General features: G+C 51.4%; 1 long non-coding RNA gene across 1 annotated transcript; it reads left to right on the plus strand.

Annotated features, from left to right (window-relative positions):
• The first annotated feature begins 2,191 nt into the window (after positions 1-2,191).
• LOC148163677 (uncharacterized) lies at positions 2,192-6,040 on the plus strand. The gene is made up of 3 exons (XR_015768813.1): positions 2,192-2,286; positions 4,523-4,641; positions 5,738-6,040. It is a non-coding gene; the product is annotated as an uncharacterized LOC148163677 (long non-coding RNA).
• The last annotated feature ends 1,288 nt before the right edge of the window (positions 6,041-7,328 follow it).

Consider the following 7,328-nt stretch of genomic DNA (forward strand, 5'->3'; position numbering starts at 1 on the left):
AGATCAGAGAAGTGGCTTCTATCCAGAACCAGCCCCAAGCCCCCGACCAGTGCTAACTTATTAGGACTCTTCTGGGTTGTGCTTCTATAACAAGGTGAGAGGGAGGAATATCAAGGTCTTTGGAGTTAGAAAAGCTGCTATGCTCATTTCTGCTGTGTATTTTGCAAAAGGACACATCTATGAACAAAATGCTGGGATTTAAGTTACCATGCAAACTGCACTTTCCACAGAAATTCCTATTTTGATGATGGATTTCAGTTCACAGTTACACACCAACTCTAAGAAAGTAGTTTTTAGTGTGTTCTGTTTTGTTTTTGTTTGCGGGTGTATTTAAATATCCTTTATTTGGAGAGATGGCAGCCAGACAGAGAGATTCTGAAATTCTCACTTGCTAGTGAGATCAACATCAGTTATTTGTCACCCCAATCATCTAGATGGTGTGACAGATCTGGTGAAGGGCGGACCTCGCTGGAGTTCAGCCTTACGCAGTGAGGGGATCTGTTGTGTCAAGGATATTTTAATTGGCTGTCTGCATTGTGTGGACTCATTAGGTAATTGCCAAGCTTCTCCTTCACTTTGTGTTACATAAACCTGGCAACCGAAGACGGCGTTAGGAACACAGATGCTGGGAGCAGAGGCTGTTGGAAGAGAGACCGAGAGACTGCAGGGGCGAGGGAAGGGGGCAACACCTGGAGAGTGGGGTGGGAAACAAAGGGCGCCAAGATGGGAGAAAAGAAAGGCGGCAGAGGGGAGAGCACAGGAGGGGTTCAGGCTAGAGGGGGCACTGGAAACTCCCTCGGAATTCAGGATTCCCAGAAGACAGGGAGGAAGTATAAATGGACAAATATTTGAGATCAGGACAAGTAGAGAAAAGCCTCAGGAGAGGCAGATAGGCACAGACAGCAGCCCACCAGGGGAGGGGGCCTGGAGCGGTTGAGGTAAGAGATGACTCAGGTCCAAAGGGCTCCTGGGGAAATGAAGGGCTGGGGCGCCAGGTTACTCCCACCGTGGGAGCGAGACACACACGAGCTGGAAGTGGTGCGCCTGGGCCGTCGGAGACAGAGCAGCAGGGTATCAGGCAAAATGAAGGAAATGACTGGTCACCACCTTATACCGGGATGAGGACAATCACTGATGGGGACTGGGGGCAGGGGGGCGGGGCTGGGCAAGGAGGCTAAGGTCATCTTAGCCTGAGGCCCCCTGGCCCTGAAGCAAATGGGCCATGATTCCAAAGATAGCCCTTAACTAAAAGAAAAACAAAAACAGCATTATCAGTGGTGGATTTCTCATCTCGCCCTGCTGAAGAAAGTTTTATAGAAAATAAAAATATCTGAAATCCAGCCCAGCTTGTAAAGAAGTAACCCATACGCAATAGCAATAAAAGGGGGAGGGGCAAATATCCATCAGTAAAAAACAAGTCATTTGTTTGTCTCTCAGTTGTCAGTTCGTAACACACACACAAAAAAAAAAAAAATCATTCCTATTTTCCCACCACCTCCTGGTAATCACCATTTTACACTCTGCTTTTATGAATTTGGCTTTTTAGATACAACATATAGGTGGATATCATACAGTATTTATCTTTATCAGTTGATCCACTGAAGGGCACTTAGGTTGTTTCCATATCTTGTCTGTTGTCAATAATGTAGCAGTAGGGCGCCTGGGTGGCTCAGATGGTTAAGCGTCTGCCTTCGGCTCAGGTCATGATCCCAGGGTCTTGGGATCGAGTCCCACATCGGGCTCCCTGCTCCTTGGGAGCCTGCTTCTCCCTCTGCCTCTCTCTCTCTCTCTCTCTCTCTCTCTCTGTCTCTCATGAATAAATAAATAAAATCTAAAAAAAAAAAAATCCATATGAAATCAAATTTAAAAAAAATAATGTAGCAATAAACATAGGAGTGCATAAAAGTAAATACACAAGAAATAAGTCATAACACCCAGACTAAGTCATACTAGGCAACAGCTAACAACAAGAGATAAGGACGTATATTGAAAGATAAATCATAAACCAAGACTATGATTCCAGCTGATATGCATGTATGTCTGAGTGAGGTCACGACGAGAAGTGCCCCGAAGAATTGTGAACAACAGCGATGCGCTGGGTGGGTGGGGTGGAGGCACTGAAGGGAGAGGGACAGAAGGCCTATTGACTTAACTCCAAATACTTTGTTTCCTTGGAAAGAAAAAAGTCCTGAAAGGTTGTGATAAAGATGACATGGAAGGAGAGACAGCAGAAACAGGAGTCTCTCTACATTTGAAGGATCATCCACAAGGAGGGAGAGAATGAAGGTATCTGGAAACGTCTGTGGGAATCTATATTAATCTTAAGGGGAGATACCCCGTTGAGGCTGGGAAGGAACGGGGTACCATTCTGAGAAGGCTCTTCTTTTTGCGGAGTGGGTAGAAACTAGAAATAACATGTTGCAACTGATAATAACAGTATGTTGGGTCTTGTCTGGGGATCTCAAACACCTTTAAGGCACACATCTCTTATCCTTGGGAGACAGGCCGATAGCATCGTCCACAGGGAAATTACGGGCTGCTAGTCTGACCACACAATGAATCATTAGAGAGCCCAGAACCAGAACTCTGACTTGGAGCCTGCCTGAGTTCTGGAACGTGTTGCCTCATATTGTCTTAGAACTTCAGCTCCGACAGCCGCCTGCAAGACGAGCCTGGCCTGCCTACCTCTGCCTACCTCAGCCTAGATGTCACTTCCTCAGAGATGCCTTCCCCGACTTGCTCCTGCTCTCACTTGTTCTCGTTGACCCCCCACGGCTTGTCCTTCTATCTGCGGCAGGGTTTACACCTCCCCCAGACGGCCAGCACTCCCTGAGCAGGGGCCTGCCTCCTCCTCTTTGTTAACTGCCACATCCCTGACACCAGTATTTCCAGAATCACTTCACTCTCTATCTCCAACCTGGCATTTGAAACTTGGTGTTAAGTAGGTGGGGTTGCCACGAAGGTGCTGGAACAGATCCCTGCATTTCCCAGGCAGGTCAGCCGGTGACTGCTTGAACCCACAGCCCCTGTGGTATGTGTGATTCAGTGCCCTTGGCCTGGCATTTAACTATTTGGTGAGACAAACGCCTGCCCACACCCAAGACTCCAGGTGCTCTGCTGCAGGCCCGGTGCTTCAAGGTGGCTCAGGGGCAGACCCAGATGGGAGGGAGGGACACAGGTGACTGTATCCATCAGCCACGTGGCCTTGCCAGGCTCCAGGGAGCCAGGGAACAAATGAGGGGTGTTGCCAAGGAGGGTGAATGTCACCCTTCCTCCCGCTACCCCGCCAGCAGCAGCCCCCGCCCTGTGGGAATGACTCGCTGAAAATCCCTCTCAGAGGCCCAAGGGAGCTTTCAGCTTTTCCCCGCTCCCTGGGAGGAGGGTATATCCAACTGCAGCTTGGGCTTGTGGCTCCGCTGAGCTCCACCAGGTCCCTCCCACCCCCTAAATAAGGAGAAACAATGGCAGTGAGCAGATGTTTGCCCCCAAGCTGCTCGGGGTGGAGGCGGCATCTCCCACTCCTGCCTCTGTGTAGGAGTGGGCCAGAGGAAGATGATGCCTCCCAGTGGGTGGACGGAGGGGAGGGGTGGGGTGTAGGTTGAATGAAAGAGAGCGAAGGCCTGAAAGGTGCCCCAGATGGTGCCCAAAGGGAGAGTCCTGTGTGCCAGAACTGGGCATCCTGGTTCTGTGTTGCAGCCGCCCCTACCCCCACCCCCTCCTGAGCTCTACCTCACAGCACCCCTGTGAACCGAGCCCTGGGGTGGAAAGGCCCCGAGCCTTGCCCAGCACACAGGCCAGCCCGCGCCCTCCTTCGCGTCAGCCCCCACCCGCATGCGTGGGGCCAGCCCGAAGGATTCACTGACAACTCCAGCGCTTAAGGCCTTCTGTAGGGTCAGCCCACGCTGCCTCCCAGTAACTTCACTCAAGTTTTGTTCCCCGGAGCCGCAGGGCAGTTCTGCCTGATGGCATTTCTAGCATCCTGGGAAGTGGTTGAGTGGTTTTCTTTACCCTGACTTCACGTGTCTCAGATCACATGTCGAAAGTGATGAAGCCACAGATCCTCAAGCTTAGTTAGGCTTCCGAGGTCTTGTCTGCCTCTGACTGCTCAGCCAGGAGCTTCCTTTGAGTATATGGATTCCCAAGTGAGAACCGCTTTACCAGCCAGGTCAGTCCATGGATCATGGACCCCTGGAATGGGTGGATCCCCCAAACCAACGGACAGGAGTTTGGGGAGGCAGGGGTGCAGCTCCTTAGGTGGGTCAAAAGCAGAGGAAGATTCCCTTGGGGACCTGGGAGAACCCAGGTTGCTGGGTCTTCTCTATGGGTAAATAGGCTACTGCCCTCCTCTGGATAGAACTGGAGGTACCCCATCTTCCTCCATACCCCCACCCCAACCCTACTATGGAACATGGTTATTTTTTCTTGGTAGAATGGGAAGCACTTTTCAAACTTACTTGTGAACCTTCTGATCACAGCACTATTGGGCATCCGAGAGCCAAGAATCACATTTGTCTTCCTCCAGGTGAGGGAAATGAAGTCACTGGTCAAGAAATGTACATTTTCTCAGAAAACATTGATACCATAGAAGCAGCAAGGCACAAAACCAGGGACTGTTGAACCAGACGGCTCCAGAGCTTAAAGGTCAGTGTGTGTGTGTGTGTGTGTGTCCCACGGGCCTAGAGAGCCCACCACAGACAGACTCATTCTTGGATGACATTCTGACTCTAAGCCTTCAAAATCCCCTCTTGGAGAGTGATGATCCGCCCGTTGGTACTGAGATTCAGGTCACCCTCCTCCCTGTAGGTTGGTGGCGTTCTGACATCTCCAGGCCAGCAGCAGCCTCAGACCTCAGATCCTATCACCCATGATCTGCTCTGCCATTTTACTAGCTGTTACCCACCCTCTCTGAGCCTCTGGTCACTCACTTGTATCCAGAAGCCTCAACAGATAATTTGATAATTGGGTGAGATAATGTAAGTATGAATGGTTCCAGATCGTAGGAGCTTTAATATTAGTTTCCCCCTTTCTTAAGTTTCCCTTAAAGAAAAGCGGGGCGGGGGCGTCAATAACTACAGAGGTCCTCCCCTGGTTCAGAGGCAAAGCCCCCTGACCACAGTCCTGACATTGGGAACACCAGCTCCTTCTTCCTGAACCTTTCCGCATTTCTGCCATGGGGTTATAGTAGATGGTCTCAGCCTCGCAAGAGGTGACAGTTCTCTCTCGTCTGTGTGGCTCAGGAAACTGAGGCTCAGAAAGACAAAACAGTTTATCCAAGGTCACGGAATTACAAAGGACAGCGAGGCTGGACTTGAGACTGTCAGTCCCACGTGGTAACCCCTAGACAGTGTCACCTGCCACTCACCCACCACCGCAGCAGAAAGGCCAACTCTGTCCTGTGCTCACCTCAGAAGAACCTTGGCGTTCTTTTCATGGGGGGGGGGGGCTACCCAAACGACCGACCGAAGCGGTTCAGGTGAAGGTCAGGGGCTGGCTGGCTGAACACGGGAGGCAGTGTCGGGCTGTGTCGGGCTATGATTATGTCAGGGACTGGGCTGAAATACTGCAAGTGGTCATGGGGGGGGTGCGGCTGGTTCACTGAGGGGGCGGGGGGGGGGTTGGGGTGGGCAGGCACTTGCAAGCTTTCAGATCCAGAACTGTTCCCGTAACCAAGTGCAACCCTGAGCTCCCTGGAGGGCCCGGGGAGCAAATGTGCTCATCTCTGCCTCTTTCCCAGCAGCTGTTCATGGGAGGACACAGCCCTGCCATCTCCACAGTCCTCCTCCAGGCCTTCCCCAGCCCCCCAGCTCCAGCCTCAGGAAGTGGAGCTGCTGAGAATCTCTCCTCCAGCCTCGCCTCCTGCCGAGAGTGTCCTCCGCAGGAGCATTTCCTGGCCTAATTAAGCTGGGTAATGAGTAGCTAAGAGGGAGGGGATAAAAGCCCTAGGCGGCTTAGAGCTGGGACCGTTTATGACAGGGGTGTCTGCAGCTGGTGACACTCTTAGGAAAGGTATTTCTCAGAACCCTGGGAAGGTGCACGCTGTTGCCACAGCAGAGCGAGCCCCAAGGTAAGCACAGGGAATTTTGTGACTGAAGGGGGACCAGCCAGAGGGTCCCTAGAGGGAGGGGGAGGGGTGCGGTGGTCGTGCTGCGGGTCTGAGGAAAGGACTGATCCCGGCCCGCAGAGCAGCCTCGAGCCGCCCTGGCGAATGCCCTTGGCTTAGCCCCAGGCTGGGGTGTCCTTGGTGACCACGTGTGACTCCCCGGGGCTTGGGTTTTAGGTTTCATTTGAATGATAGGACTGTGCACTGTGGGCGGTTTCCTAAGACTGTGTCCGGCTCAGAGTAAGGAAATCTGAGCCAGACGCTGATCCCGACTCCCCTCCGGCCCTCTTTTAAGGTGCTCAAAATTGTGTCCTGGAAAATACCAAGTGTCCCAGCAGCCCTGGCCTGGAGGACAGAGGAAGGCTGACAGCGGCTGGCATTTCAGAGGCCCTCAAGGGCCAAACAAAAGTAGATTGTTTCTACCTCCAGCCTTGGCCCCAAGAACTCAGAACCCACCCCAATTCCACACCCACAGCCTTTTGCTCTTAGTCTGTTTCGTTTGCTTGTTTAAATCACTTTGCCCTCTCTCAGAATTGGCCAGCAACCCACCCCCGCTGTGCTGTGCAGGGAGGAGCACCGAGTCAGGGCCCAGGTTCTGGAGTGGGTTCCTGTCACTAAAGCCCCTGAGTGAACTTGGGACAGCATGTGCCCTCTCAGCCATCATTTTCCCACCAAAGCCATTTAGGGCTTTGCTGATGCCTAGCCTCCGATAGGCTATGAGCCCACAACCTCCACTGACCATAAGTAGTGGGAGCGGCCAAAACTAGGCCACGTTTTCCAGGCCTTTCAAATCAGGGGACAAAATGTATACTGTTAAACTGAGGGGCAACTTGCTCCAATTATCTGTAGAGAAGAGCCGTACCCAGCAGATGTTACTGATGAAGGAAGAGCTGTCTCCCACACCCTAGAGTCACTATTCTGTTCTTTTCTAATTTTCTTTTTCTTTTCTTTTTTTATTTTAAGTAGGCTCCATGCCCAACGTGGGGCTCAAACTCACGATCCCAAGATCAAGAGTCGCATGCTCTACAAACTGAGCCAGTCAGGTGCCCCTTGAGCCTTTCTAATTTTCTTTCTTTCTTTCTTTCTTTCTTTCTTTCTTTCTTTCTTTCTTTCTTTCTTTCTTTCTTTCTTTCTTTCTCTCTCTCTCTCTCTCTCTCTCTTTCTTTCTTTCAAGATTTTATTTATTTATTTGACAGAGAGATAGAGAGCACAGATAGGCAGAGCGGCA

This window comes from Eumetopias jubatus, unplaced genomic scaffold (assembly GCF_037043125.1).
Source record: "Eumetopias jubatus isolate StellerSeaLion01/CBP00866 unplaced genomic scaffold, mEumJub1_p1.0 scaffold_8, whole genome shotgun sequence".
NCBI lineage: Eukaryota > Metazoa > Chordata > Mammalia > Carnivora > Otariidae > Eumetopias > Eumetopias jubatus.